Source organism: Equus przewalskii, chromosome 1 (genome assembly GCF_037783145.1).
Source record: "Equus przewalskii isolate Varuska chromosome 1, EquPr2, whole genome shotgun sequence".
Classification (NCBI taxonomy): domain Eukaryota; kingdom Metazoa; phylum Chordata; class Mammalia; order Perissodactyla; family Equidae; genus Equus; species Equus przewalskii.
The window spans coordinates 169,066,262-169,089,772 of record NC_091831.1 but is presented as its reverse complement, the minus strand read 5'-3'; the positions used below and the strand labels follow the sequence as shown (position 1 = coordinate 169,089,772).

At 38.5% G+C, this 23,511-nt stretch overlaps 1 protein-coding gene and 1 long non-coding RNA gene across 23 annotated transcripts in view; one reads left to right on the top strand and one right to left on the bottom strand.

Moving 5' to 3' along the window:
• AKAP6 (A-kinase anchoring protein 6) overlaps positions 1–23,511 on the bottom strand; it is a 503,988-nt gene that overhangs the window by 139,652 nt on the left and 340,825 nt on the right. The gene's annotated exons all lie outside the window — the stretch shown is intronic.
• LOC103551956 (uncharacterized) overlaps positions 1–23,511 on the top strand; it is a 45,289-nt gene that overhangs the window by 7,467 nt on the left and 14,311 nt on the right. The window lies entirely within an intron of this gene.

The following is a 23,511-nucleotide window of genomic DNA, read 5'->3' as shown; positions in this document are numbered from 1 at the left end:
CACGAGCTGGGGTGGGAAGGGAGTATGATTGCACTGTGTGGACTGGAGGGGATGATTAGAATTTCGATGCTTCTCCCTCACTGTTCCCTTAGCAAATCTCTGCACAATGACACAGGCATCAGGTCTATGTTTATATTCTACCGCCGCGTCCTTATTCCCATCTTCCAAATTTTACTACAGCAAATCCTTATTTACTTTCCGGCAGGAACTAAAAATTAAAGATGTATAATATGAAGATACAATCTTAGCTTCTCTTGCCCTGCAGGACTGGCAGTTCCGTCTCAAGTACAATTATGCTGGCAAAAGCTGCTATTAACTCTATGACTGCAACGTGCACTCCAGCTCCTTTGAAATTCTATAAAATAGTTGTCCTTAGATGGCGATAGAAAGAAAGAAATGAAGCAGGAACAACAAGAATTACTTTACATACTAATAATAACAATTTAGTTATCAAAACACAACTGAACAAATGTGCCTTTATACTGTTCTTTTAAAAATTTAGCCTCCTAGGGTTCTAATAATCAGGGCCTATGGTTCAGGAATGCACAGCAGCACTCAGCTCAGTGCCTGTATCCTCATTTCAAAGAGAATCATTCAAACCGACATCCACCCTGTCAAGAATCTCGACTTTGAGCTGCTAATGTAGAATAAAAATCAATATAAATTTTGATCATTTGATGAATATTTACCTCTTTCTTTAGTGTTTGGGGATTTAGAATTGAAAAGTGCTGAATCAAGTCATTTTATTTTTTTGTGTTTGTGCCAACACCAATTTACTACCCTCCAGAAAGTTCCTGAACAAGATGTCTCAGGTGGCAGGCATGTTGGTTTTTCCTGTCAATCATAACAGCATGTCAGTAGGGAACCATAATCATTTCCCTTTCATACTCTTAGTGTTCCAAAAAGGAATATTTTGATTACTACCCTAGAAAAGGTAAACTTTCTCATTTAGACACACTGTTGTAAGCCTGGGTGTCTTTGTTTTTGGCACTCAGCTGAGCCTAAATTGATATGATCTATTAAAAGTTAAACACTTTATCTTGGGCTCCAAGGGTCATGAACAATAAATAGAGTTTACAAATCAGTTCCTCTACAAGTAGCACTCAGTATCACCTCTAAGACAAAGAGCTTTTATAGAAGCTGCCATCTTTCTCCATGAGTGTTCTGAAAAATAAGAAAATATCAAGTGACTGCTCTAACCAGCAGAACGACTTCACAGTAAAAAAGACTACGTTTTTATTATAAATGAAAAGAAAATGCTCTACAGGCAAATGGTTCTAAAAAAGAACTTGGCAATTAAAATGTGATTCCAGTGTGAGGCTAGTTATATGAGTAGAGCAACATGCCACCATTTTTACTATGATACTTTGATACATAAAACAAAAGCTTACTGTTCTTGCAGAATGTTTCCAGTGATTTTTAAAAGAATGGTCTTTCCCAATTTGAAAAAGACTAAATTAATTGTAAGCACCAAAAAGGTAAGCTATTCTCATTTAAAAAAAACCTCACATATGACGTAGTGGCAAAAGATTCAATATTAAGGAGACATTTTTTTGGTTCCTTATAAATTAAATAAAAATGGCAGCAGCTGCCTTTCCCAAGGATGATATAGCCCTGGTCAATCATTAGATATTATGTAGCCAGATGTTTTAAATAAAATAGGTATTTAGCTTGCTAGATACCTTGCTAGATATGAAGGCAATTATAGGATGTCTTTGTTAAATTACATTTTTCATTTTTGTGAGGGGGGAAAAAAGAATTGTCCTGGAAACAGTACCGACAGGAAATGATCCTATATCTAAAACAGCTGGAGACTGTAACTAATATAAATTTACTTGAAAATAAAAATGCTCTGTGCCCCTGGAGACATGCAGTAACATGCCATAAAAACAGATGAGAATATAAAAGTATTTAAAAGGAGGGAAAAAACATTTTATCTAGATATTATACTGAGATGTTATTCACTGATAAATGGCAAGTATTTGAAGATGAAGAAAAGAAAGAAAATCAAAAGAATAATTTTAAAACTTGCACTACATAGGTTATTTAAAATCATATTTGTAGGAAATATCAAAAACATTTTTCTAGGAAAAGTCCTTTGCTTTTCAACATATTAGTTATTAATCAATTTGCTAAAGTCATAATAATGTAAAGACAGATAATTGTGTTTAATTGGGAAATTCTAGTGAAGCAAATGATGCTTTCTATGAGTAAGGCAAAGACCACAAATATCGGATAAGAATATTCGAGTAAATCTCAAAGCCATGTGCAATAGCCTCCACACAAAAGCTCCCACTACCTTTGTCCACTCCCGCATCCCCCACTCTTGTTAGAATTAAAAAGACATCTGATACACTAATTTATGTGAAATATTCACAGCCATTAACATCTTGACATAGTACCCATCTCCAAGTTCATGAATTTCAATATTCTTCACTTAAAGACTGAAATGCATGAATCTACAAGACAATTTTAAGAAAGGTTATGGGTGGAAATCTATTTTCTCAGCACGAGTGAAGAGAACCTGGAAAAGCACCCCCACATCTTGGGTGTCCACCTCCCTCATCTACACCTCAGACTCATCCTGGCCCTGCTCCTAGGGGTCTGGGTACCAGGCGGGAGAAGACCATGTGATCAGGAGAAGACTGGGATTTCCTACCAGGCCACAATTTGTACAGCCAGAGAAGATCGAAGAGCCTCAGAAGTGAGCTTATGCATGTCAACTGGAAAGGAAACTCAACAGGAAGAAAGTGGAAGGGGCAGAATAAAAGCAGAGTGGAAGAGTGAGGGAAAAAGAAAGAGTGTACGATAAGTGTGAATAATGGTTGTCACAACAGTGCCCACAGAACCCAAAACGGAATGTTCTTAAACAAAATTCTTTTGTAGGTTGAAGTTGCAATATTCTCAAAAATGAAACTCTAGAACCCAAACTAAAACTCAAACCTATTTGCTGTAGACTAAATGTTTGTGTCCCCTCAAAATCCATATGTTGAAACTCAAACCCCAGTGTGATGGTATCAGGAGGCAGGGCCTTTGGTAGGTGACTAGGGTATGAGGGTGGAGTCCTCATGAACGGAATTAAGACCCTTATAAAAGAGACCCCAGAGAGCTCCCCTGCTTTTCTGCCATGTGAGGACACAGACGGCTGTCTGCGAACCAGGAAGCAGACCCTCAACAGAAAATGAATCTGCTGGCATCTCGATTTTGGACTTTTCAGCCTCCAGGACTATGAGAAATAAATTTCTGTTGTTTATAAGCCACCCAATCCATGTTACTCTGTTATAACAGACTAAGACAATACCCAATAATTCTTCCCTCCTTTCTACATGTTCACCAAATATTAAAGGAGCTTTCTGGTAGATCCATGACAAAGCCACACACACACACACATACACACACACACACACACACACTTGCACAAAACTTTGCAACAGTAATTTCTATTGCCGGGCATTTGTATCATCCTATGACTACATGGATTGAGCGTCACTGCTGCTTAGAGCTTACAGAGGTTGGCTTGTTGCTTAGCTGTTCTTGAAAATACTCACTAGCTTTTTGTTGTTTTATTTGGAAGAAACTGAAAAAGAAATACAAGTACACATTTTTTTTCCTCTTCAATAGCTTGATTCCTACCCAGTAGGCATACTGCTATTCTAAGTAAGGGATAGGTTAAATAAAATTGTATCATCCTGCTTTCTCCTCACTCTTGCTTACCTCAGTTATATCTTCTTCTGTTCTTTATTTTAGAAGCAGAGTGAAAAAATGAACTATTGCTATCTCCTGAGCTGAAAGACTAGTTATAAAAGGATTCGTAAACATTTCCCTGTCCCAAGCAGATAAATTTTTACAAAGACTGCTCCATTATTATTCTACATTTCCATTATTCTATATTTCTCCCTTACTGACAACACAATGATAGGTATTAGATGCTATGCTCAAAACCTATTTAAACGAAAGATCTGACCTCGACCTCCACCAGTGCGTTGCAGTCATATCTCTCCTTGGGTACCAGTGTTCAGGGGCCTGCCTTGTTTGGCCTTCACTGTCCATCACTCCCCCTGAGCTGCTCTCACCCTTCCCCACTCATTCCAGCTACACTACAATTCTTTAATTCCTTGAATGAACCTTGTTCCTTCTCACCTTGAACACGCTACTTCTTCCATCTAGAATTTTCCTCCTTTCTTCTTCACATGGCTATCACCTTCATATCCTTTAGGTCTCAACTTCTCAGTTTAAATGTTACTTCTTTCCCTGAACATCTTATCTAAGTATCTTCTATTATTCTCTCACTCAGGTCTTACTTATTTTCTTCCTAGTATTTACCATATCTTACAATTATATTTATTTGACTGAATGATTTTTTTCGCCTTATTTGCATGGCTGCTTTTTCTGATCCATATCGCGCTGAAATGTAAGTTCTACAAGAGCAGGGGCCTCATCTTTCTAATTCATGCTTGTATCTCCAAGGCCCAGAAAATCGTGTGTTGAATGAGTTAATGAATTAGTGAGTTGTTGAGGGAAGGCTCATGAACAATCTCAGTAGGAGGCTTGAAGGAGAGGTGATGTCTGTGTAGAAAGCAGAGCTCCTTGGCCAGTGCTGACAAACACCTCAGGCTGCCAGGCTGAGAGGTAAGATGTGAATGGTGGCATTCAAGAGAATTCCTGAGCTGTGGCAGGATAAATACCCTTAAAAGGGATGCTTTGACCAAAGTCTCCTGAGATTCCTTCAGCTGAAGAAATAGATTGGGTTTGTCTAAGAATTGTAAACAAGAAAACTCCTGGGGGCTATTAAGCCTTTATGTTACACATTTTAATTTAAAGTTATGATGCTTAATTTTAGTAGGTCTCTATGATACTTTAACCCCGGAGATAAAAGACTCAGTTGACCTAAGACATGGGGAAAATATGTCACATTCCAGGCCATAGTGGGAAGCAGAATTCTTAGTCACAGTAGGTAAGAACAGTTGAACAACATATAACAGTTAGGATAGGAAAGTTCAAATCACAAGGAACTAAGGGAAAATGAAAATGCTTGATAAATAGCCAAACCCCCTAAGATGAGTTCACAGAGACTCCAAAACCCATCTGATTGGGCTGTCAATTATCAAAGGGGAGAGGGATGGAGCAATTTACCTCTTGAAATGCCAAGAATTTTTCTTTGAATTTTATTTCTTCCATTTAGGATGGAAGCATGAGATGTTTCATGCCCTTAAAAAGAATCCGTTCTGTGGATGACTGTCAAGATATAAACACCAATTATAACGCAATTAGGTATTATTGGAGCTGCTTTTCTTCACACAGAATGGCTTTAGACCCAATGATTTTGGAGTTCTTGTTTCTGATTTAACTATTTATGCCCTCTGCTATATCCAGGCTAGAAGTTATTCCTTATGATTCTTGATGTGACAGCCTAGGGTAGCTTGTCTCATCTTTCACATGATATGTTAAATTAAGATGGAAAAATAAATAACAAAAGTTGTAATAAGTATCAAGAACAACAGTAAGTAGCCTCAAAATAAGAGCCTAAGAAGTCTCATTTCAGGATGAGTTTCTAGGCCTTGAATTTTCAGCACCATTTGGTTGGCCAGGTCTTTTTATTTTCCTCTGTGGCTTACATAATTAAAGATGACCATGTAAGTTGATATCTGAAGGCATAACTCTGTCAAAATTTGGAGAAGGAACAAAGAAGGAAGTAGTTCTGTGCTTGGGAGAAAGATATGTGCGCTGCATGGAATTTCTCATGGTTCTGGGCAGTTGAACCAACCCTTGTTATGAAGTGACATTAAAACTCTTTTGGTGATCTGCTGTTGGTAATCACAGGAATAGCAGGTACCCTTGAATTTGAGTCATCATATCCACTACTCGCCAGCTTGTTCAACATCCACCGTACAGCAGTATGATTACGTTTCCCCTTATGATGGCCCATATGAGAAAAGCTCTCTCTGTGAGTTTCCTATAGCATATCTTCAGTCATATCATTGTTCTGATTTAAAAATAAAATAAAAGCAACAAAGAACAAAAGACATTTAGTGGGTGCCATTTTCTTTAGAATAAAATTCAAATGTCTTAGCACAGTATTTAAGTACCACTTATGCTTGGATCCCAGACCACCTTCCCCTGTATCCTTTGTGACCTCTTTTACTGACTAATAGCAAACCCCACTTATAATCACATCAACCGGGTCCTCCCAGGTACACAGCTTTCCCACCTCTGCTTCTCAAACTTCCTTCTATTTCTGCAACTCCACATCCCACCATTCCTCCAGGCTCATAACCTCCCACGTCACCTGAATTCCCTGGACACAGGATCTGCTCCTCTATTACAAAGCGTGTATCTCTTTCCACCTTATAGATATTCATGACTCCTCTATCTTATTAGATTTTAAGCTTCCCAAGAATAAGATAGGAGGCAGATTTATTTTGATATCGCATGTTCCCGACACATAGTAGACACTCAATAAGTACTTACTAAATGAATATTTGCTGAATGAATGAGGCAAAGACAGGGTCTCGTACAGCTTGTTTCTATCAAAAAGAGCTGAAGATATCATTTAAAATATCCTTTTAAAAGTTTGGGGCAGGAAAAGAATAAAGTGAGCATGGGACATTTTCTTGTGCCAGAAAGCAAAGAAGCATTCCTTGATTAGTGGGGATATGTCAAAAAGACACAGAAACCATCATGAAGAGGCTCCCTTTTGGCAAATTTTGGACAATCTAAGCACAAAAAAGAAGAATTATTGTAATTTTTTTAGTGTATTGAATAAATAAAAATCAATCTGTAATTATACTCAAATGAGAGAAAGAAAAAAAGTGTCACTCCTGAAGGTGGCTATTACACTAACTCCTTACCCCAAAAATTGGAAAGTAAAGAGGAAAAATTAGGTACTTCACTTGCTTTTTAAAAGAGGAACTGTAGTTGGGGGCTGGCCCCGTGGCCGAGTGGTTAAGTTTGCGCGCTCCGCTGCAGGCGGCCCAGTGTTTCGTTGGTTCGAATCCTGGGCGCGGACATGGCACTGCTCATCAAACCACGCTGAGGCAGCGTCCCACATGCCACAACTAGAAGAACCCACAACGAAGAATACACAACTATGTACCGGGGGGCCTTGGGGATAAAAAGGAAAAAATAAAAAAAATCTTTAAATAAAAAAAAAAAAAGAGGAACTGTAGTTCATCTGAAGTTGATGAGAGGAAGCTTTACAGAAAAAAAAAATGCCAGTTAAAAATATGGAAGAAATAATAGAAATGGAAAACTACCACTTTACAACCCCTAAAGAAATAATTGATTCCAGCAAGAATCATCAGTGGATTCTAAAACCATTAAGCGAACCTTTGATGGAGAACTGAATATTCACACAATGTCAAAGCATTGCCCCCAACAGATTACCTGCTAATTATAAGGGAAATCTCATCTCTATAAAGAAGGTATCTAACTGTCACCACTTTAGCATCACAAATAAGGGACAACCCGACATGATGAGATGCTATACGAAGTACACATGCCAAAAATGTTTAACCTGAATCCAAGCAAGCCTCTGGACCAAATTTACAGCTTACAGGAAATAGGGAGTAGAGGAAAAGTTGCAAGACACCATGAGGAAGCAATCAGACAAATCTAGAATATAAAACATTTCATGTGATGATTCACCTGTTTCTTCAACTTGGTATTTAAAGGCTACTGGGACCTCAGATCGAGTGGAGTTCTGAGACAGAAAGAAATGTGTTGGAATAAAAGATGACAGCGAGGAACAAAGTCATTTTATATTGGTATTAAATGCACTGCTGTCTTCAATATGTTATTTAGCAGTTAGAGAACCAGCCCTAAGAGAGAACTGTATTCGTGTGTGTGTGTGTGGGGGTGGGGTGTGTGTGTGTGTGTGTGTGTGTGTGTGTGTGTGTGTGTGTGTGTGTGTATGTGAGGAAGCTTGGCCCTGAACTAACATCTGCTGCCAATCTTTTTGCTTGAGGAAGATTGCCACTGAGCTAACACCTGTGCCAATCTTCCTCTATTTTATGTGGGACGTGGCTTGACGAGCAGTGCTAGGTCCATGCCTGGGATCCGAACCTTCGAATCCTGGGCCACCAAAGCAGAGCACGCAAACTTAACCACTATGCCACCAGGCTGGCCTTATGTATTTTTTTAAATGATAAACATCTTGCCTAATTCAGAATCCCATACCTGAAATGAAACTCTTTACCATTTTACTGGACATTTTTAAAAAACTGTAAGATTTTATATTTTACATAGTTAGATATTTATATTTTATAGTTCCATCCCAAATAATCTATTCTCCTATGAAACAAGTATTGATTTTATCCTGTTACTTGAATCAGAATGCAAATTAGCAGGTTAATTGCATGTGGTAATCCCGGGTTCACTCTTTCTCACTATTCACTGGGCACCTGGATAAATGCTTAAATCACCATGAGAATAATGTTCTGCTTGATCAGGAATCATTTGCTAATCAGATACTGATACATTTATACTTTTATGGCTATATGATTTCACGTACATTTTCTCATTTGATAATTATAACAACCTAGTGCTGTGCTCAGGTAGATCAGGTATTATTAGCCCCACTGAACAGGTGCAGAGGCCAGAGATCAAATAAATTAGTTTGCCCAAAGTCACATAGCTAATGAGGGGAAGAGCCCGGGCTTCTGGCTCCCAGTCCAGTGCTTCTTCAATGACCATCTCGGGGATCCTCGATAGCTAGCAGTCCTGCACTTTGCCTGGTACAGCTCACCACTCAGCTGCCTCTACCTCCTTCCCTTCACACGTCCTGGGTGTGGGGAGCAATGCAGCCTCACCGTGAGCATGTTTTTCTTGCCAATTATGACTGCTGGTTCCCAACCAGTAACAATTTCTTACCATTATCATCACGTATTGATACGCAGGGTTCACAGGGGCCTGTAGTCACTCAGAAATTTAGGGCTGGGGTTGCAACACGTGTTGAACACTTGGCCTCTCTGCATTCTTTTTGTTTCCCTGCTATTCCCTTCTGGAGACACTATCCCTGTTCCCCTCTGACCCCCGTCCCCACTTGCCACTGCTTTTCTGATTTGCCTCTCTAAGGCTTTTATGTATGTGCCATTCTGACTCCACAATATTTGCTCACCTCTTCCCCCTCCAATCTCCAGCTCCTCACTCCCTCGTCCCCTCACCTCCTGCCTCTTCCTCTTTAGTCACATTCCACCTGGCCCTCTGCTCACAGACACCTACCTTTTCTGAAGGGGACATCTGAACCCTTGATGCTTGGAAACTGAGATGTTCAGACCCCGCTTATAGTAAATTGTTCCACTCCTTGTTCTCATTTTATTTGTTTGTTTGAGCCTGTGGCCCAAAGGCAAGGCAAACATCGGTCCAGTAGTTAAGGCGGGAGTCAGACAAGGGAAGATGGGCCTAACATTTATTGAAAAGCTGTACTTTGAACAGTCTTGTTTAATCCTCTCAATGTGAAGTAGATCCGGACAGCACCTGGGAAATTCACAGATTCCCTGGCAGGGCTTGCACATTCCAACACAGGCTCCATAGAGCAATGAAGGACTTACCTGGTAACCTGCGAGATAATCTGCCCTAGTCAGAGAGGAGGCATCAGTGGACATTGTCTCCCCCAATTCTACCTATCAGCTCCCTAGGGAATGTTGTCCTCACTCTTCCTGTTCTGTAGGAAACAATAAGTTCCCAAAATGAAAGCTCACTCTCTCTATGGTGAGTCTTGAAAGGTAGAGAGGTTTTGAAAAGTTAGGTGATCCTTGGGAGAAACTGAGAAAATGAGACATAGACGGTCAAGGACAAATGGCTGGAGTGAAAAAAAAGTGAAGAAGTATAGAGACAGAAATAGCCAAAAAGCCTTTTATATTTCATATAGGTTCCAGGAAAGTCACAAGATAGATAGTAAATTAAGAAAGAAGAATGGTGGGGCTGGCCTCGTGGCTGAGTGGTTAAGTTCGTGCGCTCCGCTGCAGGCGGCCAGTGTTTCGTTGGTTCGAATCCTGGGCGCGGACATGGCACTGCTCGTCGGACCACGCTGAGGCAGCGTCCCACATGCCACAACTAGAAGGACCCACAATGAAGAATGTACAACTATGTACCGCGGGCTTTGGGGAGAAAAAGGAAAAAATAAAATCTTAAAAAAAAAAAAAAGAAAGAAAGAAGAATGGTCAATTGGTTCACTAAACAGTCCACCTTCCTCACTCCATTTTAATTAGTGTTTCCATATTCTCCATGAACATCTAACCTTTCCATACATCCTCAAAACGTTACGTTTTAAATATTATTCATAATTTGGTGATGAATCAAATATCTTTCCAAAGCAGATTCCAGGTCCATGTAGGCCTCACAGACAACTTTAAAAAGTCTGTACTCATTTAGCACTGAGGGAAAAGCAAATTAATTTTCTATAATTTTTTTTCTATAACCTTTTTCACCAGGCTCTAAAGTCACTTATTTTCAGAATTCCCTCAAATCCCTGAACTAGAATATAGTGTCCCAGCCAACTCCTTCCTCCTGCCACCAAAACATCAAAGTTTCTTTTCAGGCTTTTTGAGTGATTGCCTCACAATTAGGAAAAGCCCAGCACACCCATTAGGTTGTCACTTCCCACCAGATGTTTTCCAGCTGTTCTCAATGTCTTTCTGCTAATGCCGCGCCATCTGCCACCTTAATGGTGCCACAATGGGGAATGGATGCTTTGGTGACTTTGCTCTCTGAGTTGTAAAGACCTGGCCCATTGCCTCATCCTGGGAAAGTCTGATCTGCATATTTGTCACATTTCTCCAACTAGTTGTTGCAATTATTCCATCTAGTAACTAACCAACATGGAGCCAGTTGTGACATGAAGTATGTGAACTCTCACCATCATATCTAAACCTTCATCACTCTTCATTAACGGACACATTCACATCTTATTTCCAGGAATAATATGTCCTGCCATCAGGAGGACACCTGACATCTTCTTGCCCAATCAATATTACTCCTTTTTACCTTAATTTTTTTTTACCAGCGTGTCAATAGCACCTCAGGACAGTAAGCAGTTAGGTGCCTTTTGTGTCACCTTGTCGGTTGTACCTTACACATGGAAATCTTATGCTCATTTGATATTCACTGCAGATAAATAAAGAAGATCCTGGCCCTTTGAGATCGATGGTCAGTTAGAGGCAAAGTCTGCCAAGGAATGCCAGTAACAGATGCTGATTTCCAGGGGCTGTAGATCAGTGTGTGATCTATTTGCGTATATTTTATTAAGGAGTTTACCGCTCCCTTCAATTATGTAGAGTAATGGAAACTATTTTTCTGAAACCATGATTGTATTAGATGTCAACAAACGTTAGCACCATTAGCTCATAATCCTTTGCAAAGACCCAATGGGAATGGCTGTTATCGAGACTTCAGCAAACATAACAGTAAGTTGAGTTGAACTGATATGCATACTAAGTCCAACCTATCTGTCTCCAGTCAGCTATTTATATTTTAAGGTTGGGGCCTACCAAGTGATAACCTCATGTGTTATCTTGCAAGATAAAAACAAGCCTTCTGTGGCTCTCTTAAATGAGTAGGCTTTTAAAATATTTGTGCTTATGGTCACAAGCCAGATCTGCATACAGAATGGCCAGATTATAAACCTGGGACTGGAAGAGGACGTTAACATCATCCCTGTCAGCATAAATATATGTCCTTTGGTCTCAGAACACTGACTGTTTTATCTGGAACAAGTAGCTTCTTCCCCATTCCAGCTCATACTTAACTGAAATTAACAAAAATATCAGTCAAAGCAATAAGATCCCAAACATCAACTTCATGCTTTACTCGGAGCAGTCGTAAATGTAGCAACCATGTAATTGTCATGTGCTGGAAGTGAAAAGTTCACTCATTTCCACTTTAGTCAATAAATGTATTTAGATGTTTTGCAAACACTTAGAGTATCTCCAATTTACAAAACATGCTAGCATTTTATCAGGTGTGCTGGTCCTTGTAAGGGATGAAGACAAGGCCTTTAAGGGGTTTCTAGTTAGCATGGGACACAGACTGCAACAAGTAAGTATAATAAAAGGCAGAATGGCATAAAAGTAAGAGCAACAAACAGCATTGACAGTATATCTGGAATTGGAAATACTTCGTGGAAGAGGTGGTGTTTCCACTGGGTCTTTGTGGATGAACAGAATTTTGACCAGCAGACAAGAAATAAATATAGTTAGGCTGAAAAAAAGAGTCTTTATAAATGAACCTAACAAATTCCACCGTACTTCATATAATCACTGATATTTTGCACCCCTAAGAGTGTTATTTAAGTTTTCAATGCAGTTAATTGAAACCCTACTAGATGCAAATCAAAAGTTTCAGCCTTAATTGAGATATTTTGAAAATTGAACCCATTGCTTCAGGCAGGTGCTACATGAGATTCCATTAATATAGGTAATTAACATTAGCCTCTGCTTTAATTAACATGCACACTTTAATTAGCAAAGCATTAACCAACATTAAAAAATCTGATCTTCATGCATCACAAAAAACTGCAAAGTTATGACTACTATGTTATTTCTCTCCAAGGTTGTAAATCACAAAACAGCAATCACTTTTGAAGTACACACCAAATTTAAAATATTAAACAGGAGAGATATACAATATGGCTGAAAACTCCATCAAAATGAAAAAGAATGTTCTTTAGAAAATATGGAGCCACGGGCTTTCACATTTTAAACATGAATTATACTATAATCTTCCAATGATCATTTGGAAGGCAGAAGACTTTGAGTGGAAAAAAATCCCCAGAGACTGTCACCTTCCTTATATGTAATAAACAAATGACTATAATAGAGTTAACATTATCAATTGACTATCTACCTCCTAACCTCCTCATCCTTCCCAGGGACCAAAGAAAGCATCAGTGGCAATGCCATTTAATACTTGGGTCTCAAACTAGCAGAAACTTCATTTTTAAAACAATCTATGTTGCCTTGTTCTATCAAGATCCAAATGTGTTAGAATAGTTCTCTATTGTCAACCTATCATGTGCTGGATCACCAAAAATTAATTAAGAATGCATTTTTGTTAAATATAAAACTGACTTTCACATTCTTTCCTTACTATGATCAAGCAGATGTGCCAATTTGCAAGTACTGCTAATATTCTATAATTATCTATTTTTTTTTATCATTTTAGCAAAAAGCTTCATCATTATGTGGAACAAGTGGTACCCATGTAGCACGCCATTGTATTCTTTTGTCCCAAGACACGCTAAAATTATAGTATTTTTAAAACACACATGTACAGAAAAAGTCACCATGTCCTGATTCAGTGTTAAGAAAAACATTCATAATTAAAACAACTAAGGCCCCATCAATCCCCTACTGTGTGTAAGGCAGTATTTTAGACACAGACAAACCCAAGTGATCATGACAGAAAGTGTCCCTCATGAGCTTACATTCAAATCTGAAGCTGAAAATACTAGAAATCACAGCCATTGTAGTAAATGTTGCAATGAGAGAAAAAGAGCTAGTGGGCTGCACTCATAGATTTGCAGGCTCATTTGCTGTTTTAAGCAGTTGCTAACATTGAACTGCTTGTTCCCAGTGACTTCAAAGAGAGTTAGGCTTCTTTTCTGTTCCCACCTTTGGCCACTTCACCACAGCCCACCACAGGGTCAGCTTGAGTCAGTATTTTACCCTTCACACTCTGAGCTCCTTTTCAGCTGACAAAGTGGGAAATGAATGTTTCTTGGGTTTCCAAAGCCATTCTCCAAGCTGTTACAGTGAGTTCCTTGGCCTTTCTCCGAAATAAGGCAAATCAGGGCCTGCCTGGGTTCCTGGGAGACCATGTGGGAGCCGGGAATTCTTTCTGGATCAGTGCCGAGGGCAGTGCCCTGAAAACAGGTGCAAGAGCACCTCTCGATTCTGTTTAAATGAATTCGAGGAGCCTTTATCAAATTCTTCCTCTACTCTGAAGATTGTATTATGACAAAATTCCTTATAGGGGTTGCCATATATCAGTGTTCCCATGCCGTGCCCACTAAATTCACTTGGGCTTTCACGCAGGAAAGGGACAAGCAGAAGCACAGAACCCTGATTTAAAAAAGAGTGATGGGGGGCCGGCTCCGTGGTCGAGTGGTTAAGTTTGCACGCTCCGCTGTGGCGGCCCAGGGTTTGGATCCTGGGCGCAGACATGGTACCGCTCATCAGGCCACATTGAGGAGGTGTCCCACATCCCACAACTAGAAGGACCTGCAACTAGGATATACAACAACTGTGTACAGGGGGGGTTGGGGGAGATAAAGCAGAAAAAAAAGAAAAAAAGATTGGCAACAGTTGTTAGCCCAGGTGCCAATTAAAAAAAAAAAAAAAAAAAAGAGTGACAAATCCCCACAAACATCCCTCCTGGTTTTAAGTTCTGAGGACCTTCCAGTCCTTCAGGCATGTAAGAGTAGACCCATGGCATCAAGTTAATTGCACATAAGTATTTAAGACAAATGCCTAAGAGTGAGAGTCCACTCTGCACTAAACTGATTTATTCCCCTTCACTCTAGAGTAATGTTTCTCAGACCACCAGCTTCAAAATCAGCCTGTGGATTTACTAAAATGCAGATTCTAAGGCCATTAGGATCAAATGAATCCTAGTTTCTGGGGATGGGTCAGTTTTAAGCCACCCAGAGCAAATCTGGAGAACCCCTGAGGGAGAGAACCCACAGTCTCTTCTTTATCATATTACAGGAAATGGTCATGAAAATAAGCAAAATATTCCACACCTAATCTCAGAACTTTTATATAGATTAATGTGGGAGGAAAAATAAGTTTTTGGGGGAAGAAAGATTTATGAAAATATAGTCACTTTTGACAATTAACACAATTTGATGGGCAGATAATTAAAGTCACATAAAAACAGAAAGATTTATGCTCCCTTTAAATATATTTTTATAGTTATCTCTGCTGTAAATGTTGCTTCATAAATGCATTTTCAGCATGGAGTTTTCAAGCATATTTCTTGAAGAAAAGATCAAAGTTAGCTCCACTGGTAGAATCCTCTACTTTTATTACTTTTACTTCACCAATAGATGGCTGAATCTTTATCACGTTTCATGTCAACCCACTCCTTATGATTTTCACTGAAATAACTAAAAGAGATTTGTCTAAAGAGAAACAGACAGATGTATCTTTAGAGAGACAGATTTAACATACATGGACTTTCTTTAGATTTCTGATTATACTCCGTATGACATGATCACCATTAATCTGGGAAAATATGGTCCAACTCACCTACCTGGACAAAAAGGTTAGGCTGGCAAGAAAGGTTTTCCCCAGTCTGACCCTAATCTATGTTTTAAATCTTATCTCCCACTAGTTTCCACACAACCTTCTCCCCCAGGCCATTTGTCTATTCATCACTGGCTCCTAAACAGAAGAGCTTCTCTCTGAATCTTTGCAAACATTTCTCCTGCATAAAACGCCTTCTCTGATCCCCTCTCTTTTCTTAGATAAAACCTAAAAGTCCTAGAAGGGCCAACACAAAGACCACTTTCATCTCCCCAATTCCAACTCCTACACCTCTGTTCTTCCACTATGTATCATTGACCACCTTGCACTGGTGGAGATCTATTACTCAGGTGTGTAAGTCATATCTTCCTAACTATGAACTCCTTAAAGTCAAGAAACCTCCCGAAGCATTTAGAACCCTGCTTCATACATCAGAGTTACTTGAAAACAATACCAACATTTAAAAACATGCACTATTGGTGGAGGGAAGGGGACTGAGTGAAGTTGGTCAGAAAGTACAAACTTTCAGTTATAAGATAAATAAGTCCTGGGAATGTAACATACAACATGTTGACTATAGTTAACAATCTGTGTTGCATACTTGAAAGTTGCTAAAGGAGTAGATCTTAAGAGTTCTCATCACAAAGGAAAAAACATTTGTAAGTATGCGGGGTGACAAACGTTAACTAATCTTATGGTGGCAAATATTTTGCAATATATACATATGTCAAATCATTATGTTGTACACTTTAAACTTAGTGTTGTATGTCAATTATACCTCAATAAAACTGGGGGGAAAAGAAAATAGCATAAAAGTCAAATCAATAAATAAATAATAAAAAGATTTACTAAAAGATCCATAAATTGTTCAGATACGCTACAGGGTTTACCCATTACTTTGAGTTACAGTTAACACTTTCACCTGCAGTCCAGCTGAGAGCCAGATACAGATTCACGTAGTTCACAGATGTCACCAAGGTAGAAGGAGAATAAAAGAGTGTTAGTGAGGTGGGTACTGAGGTGCAAGAAGCTCAATTAGCCAAATCATAGGCTGGGACAGTTAGAGTTGACTTCAATTTTTTTATAGTATTCAATTTCTAAAAAAAGTTTCAGAATGACAGTCGCTATTAAGGAAAATTGCACAAAAATGTAAAAGCACTTTACTATCCACCCATAGCTCTGAGTAACAATGAGGTTTTTGCTGTGTTGGGGAGGAAAATTTTTCCCTTCTTCCCTTCTAGTTTCTTTGGGTGGTCTAATAATTAAATTGACATAAGACAGATTAACAGGAGAAAAACAACCTAATTACATACTTACGGGAGACCCACAAAGACAGGAGACTCAAAGGCAGCCAGGCAATTGAGGTTTCTATACCATCCTAAGCTAAGGAGAAGGGAGTGCAGCTCTGGGTCTTCAAACGGGAGGAAGACACTTTACAGGAAGACGAGAAGAGCAAATGTTTGGTAAACAAATGTTTCCCATGTCACGCAGATGAGTGTTTCCGGTATAAAAAGTTAGCTCTGGTGATAGCTCTCTTCCTGGTACAGGTCCCCTATCTAAATTCTTTTAAGCAGTTAAGGGAGCGGTAAAAAGCTTTTCTGTGTTTGCTGGGCCTTAATTGCCTTCAGCTCAAAACAATCCACATGCCAAAGTGGCACATTTTGGGGTGGCATATTCTGCTGGCCCTCAATTGTAACCTGTGGTATCTTATTGGGTAGAAGGATACACTGATATTCAATTGTATACAACCCTCAAATTGTCGACTCTCTCTACCATCCCTCAAAAGTAACCCAGAAGTGCTAATAGAAAACTAGAAATAACTGAAAGACAAACAGAGAAGACAGTGAAAATATAAAATGTGATTACTTCTGACATGTACCCATCCACATGGCCTAAATTAACGTAGCAGCACCACTCTGATTTTTAAAACTATCTGTTACTTTGTTTTACCCCACCCCTGCCACATTTCCGCATGATTGAAAATTACTTTAGGGAACAATTTTTACTTTTACTGCCTATTTGTCTTTTTTTCCTTCCCCTTCTCTTTCTTCTTCTCTCCTATCATTTCTCTTTCCTCTCAAAAGTGAAAAATATTTGAATGAATAGGGGTTATCTATGAATTGAACAGCATAATCAGGGTAGAAGGTAACTGATCAGAAAAGAAGGGGGGTTTATAAAACATCTCCCCCAATTACAATCACCATCTCTCTCCCCCTTCTCTCTCTCCTGAGACACTGAATCTCACATTGTTCAGATAAAGAGCACGTGATTCTGTGGCAAAACACGGCAGAATCAGTGGGATACTTTGGCCCTTCAAGGAATTTGTAGGGATCTTCTAAAAATCATGAAGAACCATACGTGAGCGTTTTACAATGCATGAAACAAACAGAAACCTGAATTCTGGGCTTAACTGAACATTAAATAGTAAGCTTTATGGTAAAACCATAGTGATTTTTATAGTTACCAATTCATAAAATATTTTATTACAAATAGGGCCTTTATACCTTAACGCAAATTAAATTATTCAAATAAAACTCATTTTTCTGATGAGATAGCAATCTCTGTCACAGTCAACTGTTTCTTAACCTGCTGCATATTCATGCTTTTCCTGATAGTTATTTCTATTTCGATGATGAATTTTACCCATTGATACAGTATTTCTATCAATGAATTTTTCTGAATTCAACTCCTCAGTTTATATTTTCCTCACCAAAATATCTTACAAGCAAAAGTTAAATATGAAATAAGATTGAGGTTATAAATACTACATACATTATTTTGTGAATTCACAGAAGCCCTTAGAATATGATTCTTTTGTACATTGGGTAAAAATAGCTGCTTAATAATATTTCTAATTGTGTACAGGGTATCTTCCTAAACAATAATTGGTGTGGTATATCTCACTCTTCACCAATAAGCGCACAGAATTGTGTGTTTTGCTTTGATTTAACTGGTATGTTGCATTTGTGATGGGGTTCTTCTCAATTCACTTTCTCACAGAAGAGAAAATTCTCACTTTAGTCAAAACCCATTTCATTCTATGACAGATCATCCCTTAGGGGAGCCTTTAGGGTATGAAAAATATGCTGGGGGACTGTGTCAGGAAAACAGACCCAGAATGTCAGTGCTGCAGGCTTCAGAGTCCACTCTTGTGAAATTAGAGTTTGTAATGGCCTCACAAAGTCCCCCAGCCACTTGTGAACGACATGCCAATATTAAATTGAGCATGACATTTTTTGAAAGAGGAAATTACACAGCAGATATATAGCTGCTAAAAATTATGGGCATTTTATAGGGCAAAGTCTTATTTTTAATAATGATCTGAAATAATGACTTTAACTTTGAGCAATTAGTAAGGGTTTAAGGTACAGTGGTTTCAAATTAGACTTTTGCACATGGCAGAAGAACCCAAATGGCCCAAGACGTGGGTCTTCCGATTTGCTACTATCAGTCGATGCAGGTTTTTAATTGGCAGAAACCTGAAAACTGCCACCCATTCAACTTGCATGAACATGAAATGATAGAAATAAATTATTGTCTGTTTCTGTTGAACGTATCATTTCATGACCATAAATAAAAATGAGGCAATCTTTGTTTGCTCTACCTCTGCTAACACAGAGACCAGAGAAAGGAAATGAACAAATGCAAACCTGTTACTTAATACTTAAAAGTTTCATTATGTTCTTCAAGATAAATGGTATTCCCATTTTATAGATGAGAAAATTGATACACAAACATATTTATAGATTAATAAAAGGAAAAGGAGGGAAAAAATAGCCAAACACAGTAACTAAACTTTCAATGGCAGAATCTCCAAATTGAGGCCAAACGTGTACCAATTAATGGAGTAACTTTTCTGAGCTTTAAATGTTAGGACACACAAAGTTGAGTGGGAGTCAGTCAGTGATGGATTTAAAAGTCTGAGAGATGTGCAGTCAGAAAGAGGAATGCGGAGAAGACGTCAAGTGAGGAGGAAAGTGAACAAGCTCAGAGGAGAGAAGCAGAGTTGTAGCTTGAATGGAGAGTACTTTTCTTGACCAGAAGTGAAAGTTTAATTCTGTGATGGCTGGAAGTATCTTTAAAGAAAAGGCAAAATATCTTGGAATTGATCCAACAGGGAATGATTAAAATGCATGGAATTTCCTTTTAGGAAAATTTGTTTGTGTTTTAGAAGGATCAGAAGGCGAAAGAATGCTTAAAAATAATCTAGCTCCATGATATTCTGGATTTCTAAGAGCAGGAAAGACAATCAGGTAAGAGGCTGGTGGAAAAATCCAGACATATATGGATCAAGGCCTAGGCTACTGTAACAGCTGGGGAAATAGAAAAGCTCAATTCCAAGAGGGTTTGTCAAGGAAGATTCAGCAGCTCTCGGTGGCTGATGGCTCCCATTTGGGAAACAAAGAAGAGAAGAATGATGAAAATGACTTCTGGTGTCTATTGCTGAGGAGCCTGGCACGTACTGGTGGGGTAAGGAGAGGAAAAGTGGAAAAGATAAAGAGATACATTTAGTTATTACGGAAAGTTTTAAAAATTGACTGCATATAAAACTGGAAATCTTCTACAGGCAGTTGAAGATGGAACTGGAGGATGCAAAGTGGGCAGAGATTGAACTGAAGAGGTAGATCTGAGCACCACTTGCTTATGGCAGTGGTCGACATCATCCTAAATGATAAGACTTCTAATATGTAGATGGAAAGAAGATGTAGAAGGGACTTTGAAGAAAAAGAATGGGAGGAAAAAAGAGTAGTCAATCAAAAAATGAATCTAAGATGTAAGGGGCCCAAAAGGAAATTACAGTGATTTGTGGTTCATAGTCTCTATAGGAAGAAGATCTTCCACAGTACACAGAGCTACAGGTGACCCCAAAGAGCATTGACTAGACCATCTGCAACAATTAGACACCATACCACCACTATGATGACAAAGAGCCATTCGAACAATCCAGAAAGAGTGATTACTTCGTTAAACCCATGATCCTTGGCTGCTATGACACATACAATGGGTATGGGCACCTTGCTTAAAGAATAAAGTGGTTGAGAATGTGGAGGAGTGGACAAGGCAAACACCGCGTAGTTTATGTGTGGGCACTGGGCACCCAAGATGGAAGCCATTAAAATACGATAAAGGGCAAAGAGGGGCTACTGCATGAATTCCTGATGGTCAGTGTGAAGAACATCAGGTAACCTATGCAAGTGCCATCCCTAGTTGTTTCTACATATTCCAATCAAAGTTGAAATAGTTATGTGTCATGGATCATTTTTTCCTTTATACATCTCTCCTGATGGCCTAGAACAAGCAAATTTTACAACCCTCTTTGTTAAGCCACAAGGATGGCATTTTAAAGAATACAAAATAGAGGAAAGAGAACTCTTGGAACTATCCAGCATAAACCAGCCTTTCCCATAATTTTTGCTATTTTCTCAAAGTATTAAAAATCTAAGCACAGTCTAGGTGAATGCAAAATAGGGCTAATAATGCCGATTTTACTATTATTGCATCTTCATGGGGGAATCCTGGTCTGATTAAAACACATTTCAGGGGGTAACTGATTTATTTTTCTTTTTTTGGGTGAGATGGGTTTTTGTAAATTAATTGTGCTTAGCATTTAGAAGTTCGAGTGGATCACCAACACATAAAAAGGGCAAACTACTGTAAGGCATGGTGGGCTTCTTGCACAGTACGCAGCTAAGGTGCCTCAGGATGAAATACCGCAGAGTAAACTGCATATGCTCATTTGCACTGCACGTGACTTTCACATTTAGGGAGTTTCATTTTAGAGAAGAAGAAGGAGATGCCAATAATGAGCTACCTTTTTTAAGTCTGAAATTTATGACTACGAGACAGACTCAAATCTACAAAATTAAAATAAATCCCAAACCCTAGATAATTAATTCAACATCTATGATACAGAAAGAAAGAACAGGAGCCCTTCTTAGGCTCTATTTTTTTTTTTTTCTTTTTAAAGATTGGCACCTGGGCTAACAACTGTTGCCAATCTTCCTTTTTTTTTTTTTCAAAGATTGGCACCTGGGCTAACAACTGTTGCCAACCTTGTTTTTTTCTTTCTGCTTTATCTCCCCAAACCCCCCCCGTACACAGTTGTATATCTTAGCTGCACGTCCTTCTAGTTGTGGGATGTGGGACGCCGCCTCAACGTGGCCTGACGAGCGGTGCCATGTCCGCGCCCAGGATCCTAACCCTGGGCCGTGCAGCGGAGCGCGCGAACTTAACCACTCGGCCACGGAGCCAGCCCCACTTAGGCTCTATTTTTAAAAGTGATCTATATAAAATGTGAGCAGTGTGTGCTGCCTAGAGGAACCTTGTGTCCCCATCAAAGACAAGGAACTTTCCCCTGCAACATGCATTCTGCCTTCTCTTCACTTGTTAAACCCACCTAAAATCATTTACCAAACCAATTTGCAAAGCTAGCTTAGTGACCAAGCAGCTCTCACTTTTTTATATTATTCTTGTGAAATCCAGGTCACTTCAAAAAGGGGTTACACAAAATTAACCATAAATTATTTAAAGTGCTTTGTTTACTATTGCATATTTATCCTGTATTTGCATCCTTTTATAAGGATGCAAATTTATTTATCAGGTCTGATAAATATATATGTAAGTTTATATATATTTATAAACAAATATATTTATAAATAAATTCATATTTATAAAAAAGAAGAAATAATGCATGACCTGCAGTAAAAAAAACCAAATGTCTCTTTAGCTTTCTAAGTGATAAATACAAAACAAAAATAAAATTGCATTGGAACTTATTGTAACCTTTCAGTTCATGCCTTAGGAATGTAAAGATATTTGTAGAAATCTAATGAAAACTTTGCAGCACAATTAAATGTAAAATAAATTTTAACATGCATTTCTCCTGCCAATTGGCATACATAATAGAAAAATGGTAGAGAATAGGTTAAACAGTCTAAAAACATTTTAACCTTAAATTTGACAGAAGTTAAATGGCTGTGACATTGGGTTCTTCTGCTTTATTCCAGCTGGTAATCCACCCTCAAAGTTCCTGTCAGGTAAATGACCTTGTATTTCATTAACTGATAATTAAATGGATTTATTCCACTAACGGTTTTAATTAAAATGCTAGAAATATTGATTACCCCTCTCATCCTTATTCCCCCAGATGAAAAAAAGGTTTTAGGAATGTTTATTTAGAGAAGACAGAGAATTAAATTAGATTGAATCTCTATGAGACCCGAAGACTGGTTCTTTCATTTCTGCTGCTCAAGCAGAAAAAGGTTTCAATTTTTTGATGTTTGATTAATTATTTTGAAATCCATTTATGCTTACCTTGGTGTTTAATTAAAAATGTCATTTTTAGCATAATTAAATTGGCTATCTGTGGAAGACTAACTTCAAACTTATATTTTAAAAATGCAATGTCTTTTTTTTGGTAAAAGAAACTTTTTAGTTATTTGCTTTTTCGGTAGAGCTACCGTCTCATGAATGAAAAACTAAGGCAAGCTGGAGCTTAATTGGATTTTCTACATTTGAATATTAGGCCACATATGCTTATGACTAGTCTAGGTTTATTTGGCTGTGCTCTTTAATCCATTAGTGATTCATTCACTCTAACAAAAACAGAGTATGCTCTTCCAAATGTGCTGGATTTCATAGTGTTTACACTGACAAAATGTACCTCATAAAAGCTGCCTTCAGCATGCCTGGGTGCTTTTCTACAGCGCTGATTCAAGTAAGTTAACATACAGTTTCTGCTGTCAGTTCTGTCAAAGCACATCCAGGCAATTGGAAACCTCTTTTGCTAAACATCAGACCTGATAATGACAGAGTGGGACGTATAATAAACAGGAAAGGAAGACCCAATCCTACTTGCTTAAGGCATTTGACCAAAAGGGAAGGCACTCATATGTGCTCCCCGAAAAGGCAATTCTAAAAGTGATCGCCATTATTATTTATGAAACAGTGCTAAAAATCTAATTTCTACATAGGCGAATAGTAATTCATAAGAAAACCACAACCTGAGAGGTAGCTAATGGAAACCAAATCTTGCACAAGTGTGCGATATTTTGCTGTAACTTTTAAACCAAAACCAACTCAAACATGTGTTCTAAAATGTCTGCTTTTTAAACAACTCTTCTAAATTCTCCTCTAGCTAAGTTTGGGAATTAAGGCGTAGTTCTGGCTCGCTGAAGTCACAGAAATGAGAACACATGCAATTCTCATGCTCATGGCTACTGAGGCTGCAAGAACTGTTGGTGGCCATTTGCATTATTTTAAATGGAAA